The 20,111-nt window shown below is 40.0% G+C and overlaps 1 pseudogene across 1 annotated transcript; it reads left to right on the plus strand.

The window, feature by feature from the left end:
• Positions 1-3,786: 3,786 nt before the first annotated feature.
• Positions 3,787-5,334, plus strand: LOC122687387 (annotated as a pseudogene). The gene has a single exon (XR_006339134.1). The product of XR_006339134.1 is annotated as an elongation factor 1-alpha 1-like (transcript).
• Positions 5,335-20,111: the final 14,777 nt, after the last annotated feature.

Below are 20,111 nucleotides of genomic sequence, written 5' to 3' on the forward strand. Positions count from 1 at the left end.
CCTTGCTAGCTCAGGAGTAACATAGAGATTTTGTAGGTAAACTGGCCCTCCTCTAGTCCTCTGCTACTGTAGAAGTCACACCCATCTTTTGTTCACCAGCTGACCAGTGTCTTCTCCAAGTCTTTCTCCAGTCCTACTTTCTTTATTTTTTTTATTATGATTGTATTTGTTTATTTAGTTTTGGCTGTGTGAGTCTTTGCTGCTATGTTGACCTTTCTCTAGTTGTGGTGACTGGGGGCTACTGTCTATACTCTTGAGCCACCAAGGAAGCCCCAGCCCTACTTTTTTAAACAGCCTTCTTTATCAGGCCCCACCTCTTCACCTATTTTACCACTCCCCCTAAGCCACAGTCTTCATATTTCATAAACATGAAATTCAAAAGATGTATCTGTCTATGATCTTGCTTATTCTTTCAACCTTAAGATGGTACATTGCATATGGTATAAAAAGATCAATGTGAATTTATTTACTTTATTGTTCTTTCAAAAGAGGTCTGCTCTAGCAGGTCTCTGGGTATGCATACAAACTTCGTATAGCTGTAAAAGGAAAGAAACAAATGCCAGGCATATAGCACCAAGCTGAGAAACCAAATGTTTAGCAGAGATAATGAAGGGGCTGAACTTGGAAGTTATCAGTACTGACTGATAAGAGACTCAGTACTGACTGCTATTTGGAATATCAAACATTCTAATGAGTATGGAGCATTGTAGGCTTCCCAAGTAATAGAGAAAATTTGCATCAGGGTCCATGTTGTAGTCATACTATAGCCAATAATTTAAGGATGAGATGATAGAAGGAAAAAGCATTTCATAGTCTTCATCAAACAAGGGAATAGAGTGGTAATACTTCAATGCTCTCGCCCTTTAAGGAAATAGATTAATAATATAATAACAATTTGAATAAAATATGGTAAATGCAGAAGTTAGTCAAGGAAAGGATGGTGCTCCTGTTAACTGTGATCTAAGTTCACCAATGGACCAAATTCTATTGAATACCCTGTAAAATATTTCAGAGAAGTTCTGTTTTAGGATTAGAGGGCTTGTGTGCATCGCTCCAAGTAAACCCTCCGATACTTGGAGTCAAAGTGCAATTTGCTGCATCTGAGAGATTTTTGGTAACTTACCAAGAAATTTCCAATGTGGGCCAGTTTGCCATTAATTTTGAAACTGTAGGTCCCATCTTGGGGAACACCACCCTCTGGGTCAGCTACTATGTGTCCTGTGACATCAGGAATTACAGATTAAGTGCTAATGCCCCTTCCCTTTCACCAGTTGTAGTTGATAGGGAAAGCTGAGGAAAAGGGAAAGAGTCAGAATTTCTAGCTGTCCCATGGTCCTCAAGCCTCTGTCACAACTTCTATATTCAGTCCTGGTTAAAGGGTTTGAAAATGAGTTTTCCAGTTATTTACCTGAAATTTCTTCCTCGTTCACCAGATAGGCTCCCATCCCCATCCCTGTGTCTCTTAATACTTTTTATAAGATTTGTGATCATTTTGGCATTTTGAAATCAATTTTCCTAAATCAGAATTCAAGTACCTTATAAATTCCCCAGCAATTTTATTTGTAGATAGACAGGGACATTTTATTTTATTAAAATGTTAATGGCTGTTTAGTGATTTAAAGTAATGGGGCAGGCTGATAATACACCATGATGTACTAAGCATCTGAAAAATACCTATAAAAAATTGCTGTATTCTTTCTCTATGGTTTTCTTTTTTTTATATTCAGTTAATCCTACATGCAAAGGCCTTTGAAAAACAAGGATTAAAAATTAAAAATTAATTTTTCTTGGCTAACTCCATGGTAGCTGACAATTAAGAAATATTTCAAATTAGTTCACCCTAAACAATTTGTATCTTTGCAACAAAACACCCAAAACTCAATTGTATGAATTTTCCTGAGACACAGTTGCTCGCTAACAGCTGAGCCTTTGCTGCCTTTCCAAGGCACTGTGCTGTGTGGCGCTAAGTTGCTTTAGTCATGTGTGACTCTGTGTGACCCTATGGACTATAGCCTGCCAGCCTCCTCCTCTGTCCATGGATTCTCCAGACAAGAATACTGGAGTGAGTGGCTGTGTCCTCCTCCAGGGGATCTTCCGGACCCAGGGATCGAACCCACATCTCTTATTTCTCTTGTATTGGCAGGCAGGTTCTTTACCACTAGCACCACCTGGGAAGCCCCACCTTTTCAAGGTGAACAGGTCTAAAAGTCAATTCAGCAAACATTTGTAGAGGACTTCCTAAACTGAAGTCAACAGTAAGCATTATGGGATTCAGAGATTAAAAAGTAAGTGATGAATCCTATCTTCAAGAAATATGCACTATTTGGTGTGATGCAGTACAGAATGAGGTAGGCAGAATAGCTAAATCATAAACAAAAGTGCTCAGAAAAACTAGAGGGAATAATCAGTGAGAAAAGAGAGCTCAATTGAATAAATGCTAATTGTCCTGGACTCTAAACAATGCATTGAAATTAAGTAAGCAAAGAAGAGAATAATTCATTAGAGACACAAGTTTATATGAAGATAAGAAAATAATCCATTATGGGCAAAATGAGATCAAAACTAATCTTATGATGAACATGGCTTTACTACCACTATAAAGCGTTATTAAGAGTTTAACATAGATTAGACATTCCCATCTCTCATTTCAACTTTTTCTTTAAAGCACATTTTACACTGTAACATACTCGATAACTTACATGTTCATATTCGTCATCTAACTCTCAGTAATAGAATTGCTAGCCGTGCACACACATACACTCCACACAAATGCTTTCTATTCTTGCTTGACTTAGTACTTTAAAAACTACATTTCCATTCACCCTTGTAATCAGGTGTGTCCATGGGAATGAATTCTAGTCATAGCCACTGTTGGAAAAAAAAGAGACCCAGGGAAATACTTTTGTGGGGCCCTTATCTATTTAAACAATTGGACTATAATTGTGTTATTGAGCTTTTTGGCAACAGGTTTGCCGCCAGGACACAGGTGTCATGAAAACCACAGTTACACCTAAGCAAAAATGGGAAAGGAAAACCCACAACAACATCGTTGTCATTGGGCATGTAGATTCAGGGACGTCTACCATGACTAGCTATCTGATCTATGAATGTGGCGGGATCAAGAGAACAATTGAATAATTGCCAGGACATGGAAGCAACCTTGATGTCCATCAGCAGACGAATGGATAAGGAAGCTATGGTACATATACACTATGGAATATTACTCAGCCATTAAAAAGAATTCATTTGATTCAGTTCTAATGAGATGGATGAAACTGGAGCCCATTATACAGAGTGAAGTAAGCCAGAAAGATAAACACAAATACAGTATACTAATGCATATATATGGAATTTTAAAAGATGGTAACGATAACCGTATATGCAAAACAGAAAAAGAGACACAGATGTACAGAACAGATTTTTGGACTCTGTGGGAGAAGGTGAGGGTAGGATGTTCTGAGAGAATATCATTGAAACAAGTATACTATCAAGGGTGAAACAGATCACCAGGCCAGGTTGGATGCATGAGATAAGTGCTCAGGGCTGGTGCACTGGGAAGACCCAAAGAGATGGGGTGGGGAGGGAGGCGGGAGGGGGGATCGGGATGGGAAACACATGTAAATCCATGGCTGATTCATGTCAATGTATGGCAAAAACCACTACAATATTGTAAAGTAATTAGCCTCCAACTAATATAAATACATGAAAATAAATAAATAAATAAAAATAAAACATGAAAAAAAAAAAAAAGAGAGAACAATTGAAAAGTTCGCGAAGGGGGCTGCCGAGATAGGAAAGGGCTCCTTCAAGTAGGCCTGGGTCTTGGACTAACTGAAAGCTGAATGAGAGCATGGTATCACCATTGATATCTCCCTGTGGAAATTTGAGGACAGCAAATACTATGTTACTATCATTGATGACCCAGGACACAGAGACTTCATAAAAAATATGATTACAGGCACATCCCAGGCTGACTGTGCTGTCCTGATTGTTGCTGCTGGTGTTGGTGCATTTGAAGCCAGTATCTCCAAGAATGGGCAGACCCATGAGCATGCCCTTCTGGCTTACACTCCGGGTGTGAAACAGCTAATTGTTGGAGTTAACAAAATGGATTCCACTGAGCTACTCTACAGCCAGCAGAGATATGAGGAAATTGTTAAGGGAGTCAGCACCTACATTAAGAAAATTGGTGACAACCCCAACACAGTAGCATGTGTGCCAATTTCTGGCTGGAATGGTGACAACATGCTGGAGCCAAGTGCGAACCTTCCATGGTTCAAGGGATGGAAAGTCTCCTGTAAAAATGGCAATGCCAGTGGAGTCATCCTGCTTGAAGCCCTGGGTTGCATCCTGCCACCAATTCACTCAACTGACAAACCCTTGCGTTTGCCTCTCCAGGATGTCTATAAAATTGGTGGCATTGGTACTGTCTCTGTGGGTCGTGTGGAGGTTAGTGTTCTCAAACCTGGCCTGGTGATCATCTTTGCTCCGGTCAATGTATCAACTGAAGTGAAGTCTGTAGAAACGCACCATGAAGCATTTGGTGAAGCCCTTCCTGGGGACAATCTGGGCTTCAATGTCAAGGACGTGTCTGTCAAAGATGTTCGTTGCGTGGCTGTCACAATGTGGCTGGTGACAGCAAAAGTGACCCACCAGTGGAAGCAGCTGGCTTCACAGCCCAGGGGATTATTTTGAACCATCCAGGCCAAATCAGCGCTGGATATGCACCTATGCTGGACCGTCACACAGCTCACATTGCTTGCAAGTTTGCTGAGCTGAAGGAGAAGATTGATTGTTGTTCTGGCAAAAAGCTGAAAGATGGCCCTAAATTCCTGAAATCAGGTGATGCTGCCATCGTTGATATGGTTCTTAGCAAGCCCATGTGTGTGTGTCAAGAGCTTCTCTGACTATCCTCCCCTGGGCCAGTTTGCTGTGTGTGACATGAGACAGACAGTTGCTGTGGGTGTCATCAACGTGGTGGACAAGAAGGCAGCTGGAGCTGGCAAGGTCACCAAGTCTGCCCAGAAAGCTCAGAAGACTAAATGAATATTATTCCCAATACCTGCCACCCCAGTCTTAATCAGTGGTGGAAGAACGGTCTCAAAACTGTTTGTCTCAATTGGCCACTTAAGTTTAATAGTAAAAGACTGGTTAATGATCACAGTGCATCGTAAAACCTTCAGAAAGAAAGGAGAATGTTTTGTGGACCATATGTTTTGTGTGTGGCAGTTTAAGTTATTAGTTTTTAAAATCAGTACTTCTTAATGAAAACAACTTGACTAAAAATCTGTCACAGAATTTGAGACCCATTAAAAAAAAGTTTAATGAGAAAAAGAAAAAGTGTGTTATTGAATCCATGGGCCTATGTGAGATATGATAATTTATCAGTGATAATTTAGAATAATAAGTAGAGCATAGTTACTTCCGAGTTGATTTATTGTCCAATAAGTGCATGGAAAGAATCTCCACAGGGTCCAGGTACCATCTCCTCTTGCTCAGATTGAGGTCCCCCTGGGTTCTTTATTGTCAAATGTGACAGTCCTGGCTAATTTCTTGTCTCATATTGTGAGAAAAAAATACCAGCCGTATGATTACTAATGATTCCATGGCTTTATGGAACCTATGTATTTAAACCATATATATCCCTCTTGCATTTTTTTCTAACTTTTTCTAACTCCATTTGTTTAATGCCTCTTTCATCTTTACTCCAATTCAGTTCAGTCAGTCAGCCATGTCCGACTCTGCAACCCCACGGACTGCAGCACACCAGGCTTCCCTGTCCATCACCAACTCCCAGAGTTTGCTCAAACTCATGTCCATCGAGCCAGTGATGCCATCCAACCATCTCATCTTCAGTCGTCCCCTTCTCCTCCTGCCTTCAATCTTTTTCAGCAACAGGATCTTTTTCAATGAGTCAATTCTTTGCATGAGGTGGCCAAATATTGGAGCTTCAGCTTCAGCATCTGTCTTTACTCACGACACTGCATTATCCATCATGCCGTTAGAGCCTATGGCCCTGGTGAGTCACTTCAATCATGTCCGACTCTTTGTGACCCTATGGACTGTAACCCTCCAGGCTCCTCTGTCTATGGAGTTTCTCCAGTCAAGTATACTGGAGTGGGTTGCCATGCTCTCTTCCAAGGGATCTTCCCAAACCAGTAATTGAATTTGTGTCTCTTGCATCTTCAGTATTGGCAGGCAGGTTCTTGACCACTTGCACCACCTGGGAAACCCTGTTAGAGACTATCAGCTTTCAATGACTTTCTCAAAAATTCTTCTTGTGTCTCATTGGTGATGACGACAAATGCAAGCATTATCCAGGGAATGTAGACTAGTATGAAAGATAATTCATTTTCTGATCATTTTAAAGTTACCATTTGGAAAGGATAATAGTACATCTTCTAACCATACTTTCTCTTAAACCCTTTAAATCATAATCACTGTTTTCCTGGAGTATGATCTCTTAGAATGTTGAGTACATCACTGACTTCCATATACCATCACCAGTGGAGAGGATAGATAAGGGATCAATGGGTAGAGCAAGAAAAGAAGCCACATCTATCTGAGAAATGTCCATCTGTCCTCTGGCAGGGCTTAAGGTTGACTTGGATGAGCATAGTGCCACAATATCGGAGGCAAAAAGACAACAATCATAGGACCTTTGTCACTGTGGAAGAAAAATCTCAAAATCACTTGAAAGACATAGGTGTAGGCACTCCTAAGGGATAGCCTGACATATGGTACTAGGTACCATCAGAATGGGGCTTACAGAATAAAAGACACCTTCTTCCATTACTTACCTCCTGTGGATGCTGCAGAAAAGCATCAGCGCCACAGTCACAATGTGGACCAGTGACAGCGGATGCTTGGGCTCACACGTGTGGCTCAAGCCCGACTGCTGGTGCTAGTTGTCGGTGGTCTAGATCTCTAACTCAGCATATGTCTACTCTGAGTGACATTCACCCCGCATCAGTATGTTAACTCATTTAGTCACCTTAATTTTAGGCAACCCTGCAAAGAAATACCACAAGAGCTAGTGGGAGTGATTTGCTCATCGGGCTGCCTTCCTGAAACTAAAATCTGGGCATTGGATTCAGAATGATCTCATAGACTTAAGCCCTGGAGCTTTTTGCAACAGCTAGTTTTCCTCGCACATGAGGTAGAGGGTCACAGGATGACCCAAGGTGAGAACTGGAAATGAAAGTTCACAAAGAACCTAGTCTAGGTATACTTAGACGTCAAAGTCTGTATATGTCTATCTACTTAGGCAGGACTTCTGGCCAGTTCCATGCCAATCCCAGGCAACCAGGGGCCTTAGATAATTGTGAAGGCACTCTGGAGCATGGGCCCCGTGGGGTGCAGGGCTTGAGACAGAGGCCCTACATGCTCATGTCTAAGGACAATACTTGTTCTGTCCAATGGAATAGCAGCAGAAGTAAAGAATACTGCTTCTGATTTTAGAATATAAAGACATACAAAGATTCCACATGTATTTATTTTCCTTTGCCTACTGGATACTGTATCCCAGCAACATTTAAAGCCACATGTTGAATGGACCTGTTCAGCAAAGTAGCCCTACTTCCACCTTAAACCCAGAGTAACTCTTTTGACAATTTATCTGTATGAGATATTTTGTTTGAGTCATTATATATTCGGAGGTTTGTTAGCTACTCTAGCTAACATAATTACTCCCTAAAGTGAAAACTCAAGAAGGGTTGGGACTTTTACTACTTTGTTCCTTTTTTATTTCTAGTGTCTGGAAAACTGTCAGACGTGGTAGTGAACTGTTATGATTGATATTAGGCATAGTCTTCAATAAATGATTCACTTAAGAAAATAAATAAAATATTTAGTGGAATTCTGTTCTAGGAGCTAAGTGATAAGAATGGGGCTACATGAAGAAACAGGAGGAAGCTCCAAATTATTGTGTACTTGGATGTTTAGTGCTTATTCTAAAGTCATCAGTTAAGAAGCTTTAGGCTACAGGTGACTTTCAGAAGAAAGCTGAGAAGTATATTAATATGCCTTATTCCATGGTCACAGGAACTGTGGTGAATTGAACTTGCCAATGAAAGGCCTCAATGATTAGAACTGACGGGGATGCAAAGTCAAGAGCTGCTGCAGTTTGTAAGTGTTGTTTCACAACCTGAACCACCTTAAGTGTTCCTGTAAAATGAATACATTTCCAGAATGCATGGGTCTCACTAAATGAGTAATCTGAAATTTTATTTAAGGGAATTTATATTGGATTACCATTATGGACAAGGTTTGTAGATCATTCAGTTCAGTTCAGTTGCACAATCATGTCTGACTTTCTGTGACCCCATGGACTGCAGCACGCCAGGCTTCCCTGTCCATCACCAACTCTTGGAGCCTACTCAAACTCATGTCCATTGAGTCGGTGATGCCATCCAACCATCTCATACTCTGTTGTCCCCTTCTCCTCTCGCCTTCAAACTTTCCCAGCATCAGGGTCTTTTCAAATGAGTCAGTTATCCTCATCAGGTGGCAAAGTATTGGAGTTTCAGCTTCAACATCAGTCCTTCCAATGAAAATTCAGCACTGATTTCCTTTAGGATGGACTGGTTGGACCTACTTGCAGTCCAAGGGACTCTCAAGAGTCTTCTCCAAAATCACAGTTCAAAAGCATAAATTCTTCAGTGCTCAGCTTTCTTTATAGTCCAACTCTCACATCCATACATGACTACTGGAAAAACCATAGCTTTGACTAGATGGACCTTTCTTGGCAAAGTAATGTCTCTGCTTTTTAATATGCTGCCTAGGTTGGTCATAACTTTTCTTCCAAGGAGCAAGCATCTTTTAATTCCATGGGTGAAGTCACCATCTGTAGTGATTTTGGAGCCCCCCAAAATAAAGTCTCTCACTGTTTCCATTGTTTCCCCATCTATTTGCCATCAAGTAATGGGACTGGATGCCATGATCTTAGTTTTCTGAATGTTGAGTTTTAAGCTAACATTTTCACTCTCCTCTTTCACTTTCATCAAGAGGCTCTTTAGTTCTTCTTTGTTTTCTGCCATAAGAGTGATGTCATCTGTGTATTTGCAATTGCTAATAAATAAGTAAGAATATTGGCATATACAGGACAAAGTGGATAGATGGGCTCTATAGAAGCAGTGGTTGTAGTAGGAACACAGGCTCATGACCCAGGCCTTAGTATTATTTTTATTTCAAACCAGATAAATAAATATCACTGACAGCCACAAAGAGGTTTGGAAGCGCAGAATGATGATGACTATCTAATAGTAATTAGATGACTGTCTTATAATCATGAGATGACATTCTAATTGTGATTGGGGAAGACAGAATAGGACTGGGAAATAGACTCTTGGAGGGCAACAGAACCTTGTGCAACAGGACCCAGGAGAAAAGAACAGTGACCCTACAGGAGACTTGCTGTGGGTGTCTGTGAGTCTCCAGTGAAGGCGTGGGTTGGCGGTGGCCTGCTGCAGGGTTGGGGGCACAGACTGTAGCAGTACATGCATGGGATCTTTTGAGGGAGGTCACCATTATTTTCATTACCTCCACCATAATTTGGCCTCAGATAAATAGCAGGGAGAGAACACAGTTCTACCCATCAACAGAAAATTTTATTAAAGATTTACTGAGCGTGGCCCCACCCATCAGAACAAGACCCAGTATCCCTCTCAGTCAGTCTATCCCATCAGGAAGCTTTCATATGCCTCTTACCCTTCTCCATCAGAGGGCAGCCAGATTGAAAACCAAAATCACAGAAAACTAACCAGTCTAATCACATGGACCACAAACTTGTCTAACTTAATGAAACTATGAGCCATGCCGTGTAGAGCCACCAAAGACAGACAGGTCATGGTGGAGAATTCTGACAAAATGTGGTCCACTGGAGAAAGGAATGGCAAACCACTTCAGTATCCCTGCCTTGAGAACCCCATGAACAATGTGAAATGGCAAAAGGATAGGACACTGAAAGATGAATTCCCCAGGTTGGTAGGTGCCCAATATGCTACTGGAGATCAGTGGAGAAATAATTCCAGAAAGAATGAAGAGACAGAGCCAAAGCAAAAACAACACCCAGTTTTGGATGTGATTGGTGATGGAAGCAAGGTCTGATGCTGTAAAGAGCAATATTGCATAGGAACCTGGTCCATGAATCAAGGCAAATTGGAAGTGATCAAACAGGAGATGGCATGAGTGAAAGTCGACATTTTAGGAATTAGCAAACTAAAATGGACTGGAATGGGATAATTTAACTCAGATAACCATTATATCTACTACCGTGGGCAAGAATCCCTTAGAAGAAATGGAGTAGCCATCATAGTCAACAAAAGAGTCTGAAATGCAGTACTTGGATGCAGTCTCAAAAACGACAGAATGATCTCTGTTCATTTCCAAGGCAAATCATTCAATATCACGGTAATCCAAGTCTATGCTCTGACCAGCAGTGCTGAAGAAGCTGAAGTTGAACAGTTTTATGAAGATCTACAACACCTTTTAGAATTAATACCCAAAAAACATGTCCTTTTCATTACAGGGGACTGCTGCTGCTGCTGCTGAGTCACTTCAGTCATGCCCAACTCTGTGCTACCCCATCGACGGCAGCTTACCAGGCTCCACCATCCCTGGGATTCTCCAGGCAAGAACACTGGAGTGGATTGCCATTTCCTTCTCCAGTGCATGAAAGTGAAAAGTGAAAGTGAGGTCACTCAGTCGTGTTTGACTCTTAGCAACCCCATAGACTGCAGCCTACCAGGCTCCTTTGTCCATGGGATTTTCAGGGCAAGAGTACTGGAGTGGGTTGCTATTGTGTTCTCCGTATAGGGGACTATAGTAATGCAATAGTAGGGTGTCAAGAAACACCCAGAGTAACAGGCAAATTTGGCCTTGGAGTACAGAATGAAGCAGGGTAAAGGCTAAGAGTTTTGCCAATAGAATGCACTGGTAATTTCAAACACCCTCTTCCAACAACACAAGAGAAGACTTTATACATGGATATCACCAGATGGTCAACACTGAAATCAGATTCATTATATTCTTTGCAGCAAAAGATGGAGAAGCTCTATACAGTCAGCAAAAACAAGACTGGAGCTGACTGTGGTTCAGATCATGAACTCCTTATTGCCAAATCCAGACTTAAATTGAAGAAAGTGGGGAAAACCACTAGACCATTCGGGTTGACCTAAATCAAATCCCTTACAATTATACAGTGGAAGTGAGAAATAGATTAAGGGACTAGATATGATAGACAGAGTGTCTGATGAACTATGGACGGAGGTTCATGACATTGTATAGGAGACAGAGATCAAAACCATCCCCAAGGAAAAAAAAAGCAAAACATCAAAATGGATGGCTGAGGAGGCCTTACAAATAGCTGTGGAAAGAAGAGAAGCGAAAAGCCAAGGAGAAAAGGAAAGATATACACATTTGAATGCAGAGTTCCAAAGAATAGCAAGGAGAGATAAGAAAGCCTTCCTCAGAGAACAAGGCAAAGAAATAGAGGAAAACAACAGAATGGGAAAGACTAGAGATCTTTTCAAGATAATTAGAGATACCAAGAGAACATTTCATGAAAAGATGGGTTCGATAAAGGACAGAAATGGTATATGGACCTAACAGAAACAGAAGATATTAAGAATAGGTGGCAAGAATACACAGAACTGTACAAAGAAGATCTTCATGACCCAGATAATCACGATGGTGTGATCACTCACCTACAGTGAGACATCCTGGAATGTGAAGTCAAATGGGCCTTAGGAAGCATGACTGAGCAAAGCTAGTGGAGGTGATAGAATTCCAGTTGAGCTATTTCAAATCCTAAAAGATAATGGTTTTAAAGTGCTGCAGTCCATACGCCAGCAAATTTGGAAAACTCAGCAGTGGCCACAGGACTGGAAAATGTCAGTTTTCATTCCAATCCCAAAGAAAGGCAATGCCAAAGAATGCTCAAACTACTGCACAATTGCAATCATCTCACACGCTAGCAAAGTAATGCTCAAAATTCTCCAAGCCGGGCTTCAACAATACATGAACTGTGAAGTTTCAGATGTTTGATCTGGTTTTAGAAAAGGCATAGGAACCAGAGATCAAATTGTCAATATCCACTGAATCATAGGAAAAGCAAGAGAGTTCCAGAAAAACATCTATTTCTGCTTTATTGATTTTGCCAAAGCCTTTGGCTGTGTGGATCACAATAAACTGTGGAAAATTCTGGAAGAGATGGGAATATCAGACCACCTGACCTGCCTCTTCAGAAACCTGTATACAGGTCAGGATGCAACAGTTAGAACTGGACATGGAACAACAGACTGGTTCCAAATAGGAAAAGGGGTACATCAAGGCTGTATATTGTCACCCTGCTTATTTAACTTATATGCGGAATACGTCATTGAGAGATGCTGGGCTGGATGAAGCACAAGCTGGAATCAAGATTGCTGGGAGAAATATCAATAACCTCAGATATGCAGATGATACCACCCTTATGGTAGAAAGTGAAGAAGAACTAAAGAGCCTCTTGATGAAAGTGAGAGAGGAGAGTGGAAAAAGTTGGCTTAAAGCTGAACATTCAGAAAACAAAGATATGGCATCTGGTCCCATCACTCTATGGCAAATAGATGGGGAAACAGTGGAAACAGTGGCTGACTTTATTTTGGGGGGCTCCAAAATCACTACAGATGGTGACTGCAGCCATGAAATTAAAAGACACTCCTTGGAAGGAAAATTATGGCCAACCTAGACAGCATATTAAAAAGCAGGGACATTACTTTGTCAACAGAGATCCGTCTAGTCAAGGCTATGGTTTTTCCAATAGTCACGTATGGATGTGAGAGTTGGACTATAAAGAAAACTGAGCACCAAAAAATTGACGCTTTTGAACTGTGGTGTTGGAGAAGACTCCTGAGAGTCCCTTGGACTGCAAGTAGATCCAACCAGTCCATCCTAAAGGAAATCATTCCTGAATATTCATTTGAAGGACTGATGCTAAAACACCAATAATTTGGCCACCTGATGCAAAGAATGACTCATTTGAAAAGACCCTGATGCTGGGAAAGATTGAAGGCAAAAGGAGAAGGGGACAACAGAGGATGGATGGCATCACCGACTCAATGAACATGAGTTTGAGTAAATTCTTGGATTTGGTGATGGACAGGGAGGCCTGGAGTGCTGCAGTCCATGGGGTCACAAAGAGTCAGACACAACTGAGTGACTGAACTGAACTGAAGGCTGAATAGCTGTATAGAAACCTTAAATTAAAACAAAACCAGGAACAATTGAAAACTAGAAATAATTAGTAATGTAGACTTTTGTTCTAATGGGTTAAGTCAGGCTGATCTCTCTTTGCTCAGTTTCCATTCTGTCCTCTGCTTGGCCTGTCACTATTCATTGGTCTTGTGGGTTGAGTAATAGCTGGTACAACAGTTTAACCCAGAGTAGCCTGTGCTATCTCATTGCTAATCAAGTCACTCCCAAGTGTGTTAAGGTTTATTACATCAATGATGAACAGGAGGTGGGAATGGTTATAGGTAAAGGAAAACAAATTTTCAGTTGGTTGGTGGTAGGTTCAACTTTTTCCTCATAATCTCCATGTAAAATGTGAAAAGTACAGTCTAGAAAAGTAGAATTAGCTTTTACTAGTAGCACGGCATGGCCGTAATGAGTTTAAACTCTGAAGCCAACTTCCCAGGTTTAAATTTCAGCTTCACTCCCTACTAGTTGTGCATCTTTGGACAAACTGCTTAATCTCTCTGTGCTTCAGTTTCCTGGTATTTAGATTTGAGACAGTAGTAATACCTATTTTATGGAGACTGAATGAAATAATATTTAGAAAATTCCTGGCCTAAAGCATATATTATGCAAGGGCTCTATAAAATAAATTACTGCTTTTAAAGTTATTTCTAAAGTCCATTTAATGATTCACTCAATATGTGTGTGTGCTTTTCAGACTGCTTTTATCTGTTACCTTATGGTTAATTAAATATTACAGCTGAGAGTGAGAAAGCTCCCTTTACAGGAAGGAACTAGTCTGGCTGCTAGATCAAGATGGTTTCAATCCTGTAAATGATCCAGAATGCCAAAACACCAACCAAGGCCACTCTAAGACATTAATGAAATGACACACACAAAGAGACCCCTTTGTGATTTTATTTAAACACCTCCCATCCCCTCCTACACACAGTACTCTCCACTTCCAAGTATCATGAGAACCCAACCAACACTTTTGTTGTGGTTATTGTTCAGTTGCTAAGTCGTGTTTGACTCTTTGCAACCTCATGGACTGCAGCGTGCCAGGTTTCCCTATCTCCTATCTTCACTATCTCCTGAAATTTGCTCAAATTCATGTCCATTGAGTCAGTGATGCCATCCAACCATCGCATCCTCTGCTGCCTTCTCCTTTTGCCTTCAACCTTTCCCAGCATCAGGGTCTTTTCCAATGAGTCATCCCTTTGCATCAGGCGGCCAAAGTACTGGAGCTTCAGCTTCAGCATCAGTCCTTCCAATGAATATTCAGGACTGATCTCCTTTGGGATGGACTGGTTGGATCTCCTTGCAGTCCAAGGGACTCTCAAGAGTCTTCTCCAACACCACAGTTCAAAAGCATCAATTCTTCAGCACTCAGCTTTCTTTATAGTCCAACTCTCACATCCATACATGACTACTGGAAAAACCATAGCTTGACTAGACAAACCTTTGTTGGTGAAGTAATGTCTCTGTTTCTTAATATGCTGTCTAGATTGGTCATAACTTTTCTTCCAAGGAGCAAGAGTCTTTTAATTTCATGGCTGCATCCCCCCAAAATAGTCTCTCACTGTTTCCACTGTTTCCCCATCTATTTTCCATCAAGTGATGGGACTATAGGCCATGATCTTAGTTTTTTGAATGTTGAGTTTTAAGCCAACTTTTTCACTCTCCTCTTTCAGTTTTATCCTTCCTCTTAGTCAGGATTCTAATCATAGAATTCTAATCATAGAATTAACCCTGCTTCCTGACATCATTCACTCCATAATGAACTGCTGCTTCTTCGAAGACCCCCCCCCCAAGTCATCATCTAATAAGCACAAATCTTGCGGTAAGCCCTCTCAGAAACCCTCTTACTGACACCTCATGGTACCGCATGGTGTGTGATATGTCTCATTGGAACTTGTTCAACAATAGGTCGATTCTTGGTTATCTTTGGCTGGAGGGCACTGAAACACTGTTTCCTATGTTGGTATTTTTATTCATGTAGAATATCTGTGCTTTTAATACTGACACAATTCAGTCTTGGCTATTTGGAGACTTTGAAAGTGTTAAGTCTCGAATCACTTCAATTTTTACAACAGTAAAATGAATGGACAAAAGAATATCTGTAGTGGAATGCAATTCCCTAAGCTAGAAGCAGGTTTTTATGCACATTTTGCATATAATATTATTGTCATCCATATTACATTTCTGTTCCAAGTAAGGGAGAGATTGTTCATTGTTTGATTTGGTGGGATTGTTTTTTCTGAGGTGTTTTTCCCCTTTTGTTTCTTCAGATTTATGAGCCTGGCATGCTTTTCTGTCTGCTGCTGAAAAGACTATTGTGCCCATGTACACACAGTCTCAGCAAATCATTTATTTCAGACCTCCAAGAGCATTCTTTTTGCACCCTCAAAAACATGAATTTTTCATTTCAGTCATCTGTCCCAATATTAGTAGTGATTCTATAATGTCAGTATTCATTTTCAATTAAAAAAGAAAAAGGAAGTTATAGTTGAGGGGACTCTGACACAGATGAAGGCAGTGGTGGTGAAAATGGTCTTGGATTTTATGCCATCATCACAAAAATTTTGGTCAGGGATAAACTTAATTTTTAAATACTTAATTTTTCTTTTGTCTTCTGTTTCTTTCATCCTAACATCAAATGTCATGAAAATAAATCTATTCCAGTTTTAGCAACAATACAGTGGAATGGGAGATAATAATTCTATTAATTCAGAGAACAACATATTTTAGTTAAAAAGAATAATCCTTTGTCTTGACCTATCTGAATGGTTATCTGTGTTCCCTTGTTGAGGAGTATAATTTATTGACAGAATTATCTTATTATTTCTCCATTATACTTTTATGACTTTAACAATTGTCCCTGAGAATTTATGAGGTTCTATTGCCTGTTAATCTATGCCTTTTTATCTATAGCAAAATTGTCTGATCTTGTCACATTACATGCATGTAACTACATATATTGTCACATTATTATGTTATAGGGCTAGATGAGACTATGAAAATGTGTGTAAGTCATCCTCTTGGGTACAGAGCAAGCTTTGCTATAACTAACCTTAAAAAATACCCTTTCCTTCAAATTCCCCAAAGAAGAAGATGATTCTTCAACTTCTCATTCTGAAAAGAAAATTGTCTCTTAAAGAAATGACCAGAGAGACCTTGACCATACCCATAAGAACTTGACAAATGTACACATTCATCATTTGCTTCTGAAGGTCTCATACTATACCTTGTGATACTGGCATTTCATAGAGTCAGTGGATATTACGTTTTCTTTCCCCCCTGTCCTGGTCATCCCTTTGTGTACTTTAACATAACTATACTGGGATTAAATGCCTGGATAGTTGAACAGCAAAAGATGAATCTCATTTTAGTTCCACTATTGGCAGCAAAATTATTCCCAAACCATTCTTCTTGCAGACCTTATGAAAACCAGCTGCAGGTCTCATACAATGGCAAAAGTTAACATGCATTCTAAAGGATTTCTATGCATACTTTTATCAGCTAAAATATGACAGGTTTTTTTTTTTTTCTAGAATATATAACCAAACCTTCTCAGGAATCATTTTGTCAGCATTTGTGAAAAAAGATATAGTATTACTCATCAAGAATTTTTGTTAGTGAATATGGGAAAATCACATAGTCACTCTCTTGTTTGTATTTTTCTATCTCAAAATTGAGACTATTTACTTCTGTCAAACTCACATAAAACATGTATTTATTAAGTTAAATACTCCCATTCTATAAACTTTTAGAGAATAATTCAACATTTTGGGGGGGAAAAAAGGAGAAAAATACTATCAGTATGTAATATCTTACCCTGTAATATTTTCCAAAAGTAGTACTTTCCATAAACATTACAGAAATCAAAATACTCTGGCTTTGATGGATTGAAATATAGTTTTCATAGTCATTTATTAGTAGAAAGTCATTTATCTATTTGGCATTTAATATGCTTCGCAGGTGGTGCTAGTGATAAAGAATTCTCCTGCCAATTTGGAGACACAAGAGATGTGGGTTCTGTCCCTGGGTTGGGAAGATCCCTTGGAGCAGGAAATGGCAAGCCACTCCAGCATTCTTGCCTGGAGAATTCCATGGACAGAGGAGCCTGGTGGGCTACAGTCCAAGAGGTTGCAAAGAGTCGGACATGACTGAGCAACTGGGCAGGATAACACATGTGCTATCTCATGATTCCTTGTTTCTCTGTTTTTTACATTTTTCTTGTTGTTGTTTGGCGTTGGTCAACAGCACAACTTCTCATATACCATTGTCTAAAGACAAACATTCCTTATCTGCAACTTGTCCTTTTTGAGCATGGAGTCTTGGTAAAGATGTGTTTATTTATAGTGAGCAAAATGTATACTTAATGCTCAGATATGTGGTCTGAATAGTTATTGTTGTCCTTTGGTCATTCAGTCATGTCTGACTCTTAGTGAATCCATGGACTGTAGCCTGCCAGGCTCCTCTGTCCATGGGATTTCCCAGGCAAGAACACTGGCGTGGGAAGCCATTTTTCTCTCCAGGAGAACTTCCCAACCCAAGGATTGAACCTGCATCTCCTGCACTGGCAGGTGGATTCTTTATCACTGAGCCACATAGTAGGGAGGCATAATTAAAATTTTAAAAATAAGATTGCTCCTGAAAAATCTCAGGTTTATCATTACTTAAAGGAGAAGAAGTAAAGGTCATCTAGATAAGCTAAGTCATACAATTATATGAATATATGACACAAGTCGTGTTGGTGTTATATTCACATTTAAGTTAGCCAGGAATTGACTTCTTATATTTCCCTGAGCCATTTATGGACTTTTGGAATTGAGAGTACTATTAGCGATCTCTGGCTGATCCCTTTATTTCATAGAGTAGGAAGTTAAGACTCAGAAAGTCAAGCAAGGAATAGAAACTGGATTTCTTTTGATCCCATCTCTGTTCTTTCCAGCAGCAAGCCCCTTTGCTCTATTTCCCCTCAGGTTTATGGACTTCCACTGCATTCCTCATTTCAAATAGATGATTCATATGTGATCCTATTTTACTTTTACAACTGCTGTAGCTTTAGGAACCAGAAGTTCTAAGGGAGGATATCACAGAGTTGCTTCAGCAGCAGCATTCCCACTCCCTCCACCCATGCTCACCACCCCTTCCTTTCAATGTTCAGATGAAGAGGAGTTTCTCATTTTTATCATATGATCTGGGACTATGGCCTTTACATCCACAAGTCAATCTTTTGCTTACATATCCTACAGAGACCTACGTGACTAGAATTCAGACCTCTTTCCATGCAGGAACTGCCTTCAGCAAGAAGTCTGGCCTTAATTTCAAAAGATTATAATAAAAAGCATATGAAATAGATGACTAATAAGGTCTGAATAGCTCAGGGAACTCATCTCAGTATTCTTTAAGGACCTGTGTGGGAAAAGAATCTTAAAAAAAAATGGATATATGTATAACTGATTCACTTTGCTATACACCTGAAACTATCACAAATTTGTAAATCAACTATTCTCCAGTAAATCTTTAAAGAATGTATGTCAAGGAATACCTAAATGGTGCCCTTGAAGTTAAACTTGTCTTCTCTCTCATCCTATGTCTTATACATGAGAAAAATGAAGGTGTTTGATCTCTATGCATCTAAACTTGTGGATAACTGGTGTTTGATCTCTATGCATTGATCTAAAGTTTAGTGCTAGATAGATCTCAAGCTTAGCCCACAGAGACCAGCATTAACTTCATTGTGCACTAATGAGGTAATTATTCAATCTATTTGTAAATCTCAGTCATTCCTCACTCTTTGTTTACCTTTGCCTATGCATAACTTTTGTTTACTACAAAAGTAAATTAAAGATCGCTGATTAAAGATGGTTGAATCTTTGTTGTTATTCCTCTCATTGAGATGCAGAGTTCCTCCTTGTGTCTGTACTAGCTTTAGTTAAGTTTGACTAATAAAAGCCTGTGGAAATGATATTCTAGGACTTTTGTGCTAGTTCATTAGAAGTTTTGCAACTTCCAGCCAGGTCCCTTGGAATGCTTGCTTTAGGTCTGACTGTAATTAGACCACCAGACAGTGAGGAAGCCCGCGTGGAGATGCTGCATGGACAACGGAAAAGCCCAGAGAAAGAGAAGCAGGCTTTGGCTTTTCTATCCTTTCTAGTCTAGGGACTAAAACAATGAGTAAAAAGCTTCCCTTGAGTAAATCAGGCCCCAGCAAAGATGATATGAAGAACTGTAGGATCTATATAGCAGCCAGAATCAAGAACCAAGATGTATGATCTAGTTCAACCATCCCAGCCATATCCTGCCATTTGAGCTGCTCCACCTAAGTCCCAATCCTTATGGTATAAAGACAAGCTGTCCCCACTGTGTGCCGCCCAAACTCCTGAACCACAAACTTGTGGATACAATAACATGGCTACTGTTTTATGTCATTAATTATTGGGGTGACTTGTTATTCAGCAATAGATTGCCAGAAAATGAATTGATTCTGAAACTTGTTCCAGTTGAACAGAAACCTAAAGCATGGGATTTGGGACCAGGGAGAGGGTATAAACAAGATGTGAAGAGGGGGAGGTTAATGACAGCATGCATGAGCAGAAATGGTCCTTGGTGGCTCACTGTAACTTTGAGAGCATAATGCTTGTTGCTTTAAAATCTCATGTAATTTCTCTCTGGCCAAGCTAACCTGGATAAGCACAGGAAAAAAAATTCTGGGAAATGTTACTTTTGCTTAACTAAACTGATTCAATACCATCCCACCATGTTGAACATGACTGTTGAAAAGCTTGGCCACAGTCACAGCTGATCTCTTATAATCGCTTACTTCCAAACTATATCACAGTGCTGATTCCTGGCCTATTGTTTCCACAGTTCCTCCACTTTAGGTC

The sequence above is a fragment of the Cervus elaphus genome, chromosome 31, assembly GCF_910594005.1.
Source record: "Cervus elaphus chromosome 31, mCerEla1.1, whole genome shotgun sequence".
NCBI classification, from domain to species: Eukaryota; Metazoa; Chordata; class Mammalia; order Artiodactyla; family Cervidae; genus Cervus; species Cervus elaphus.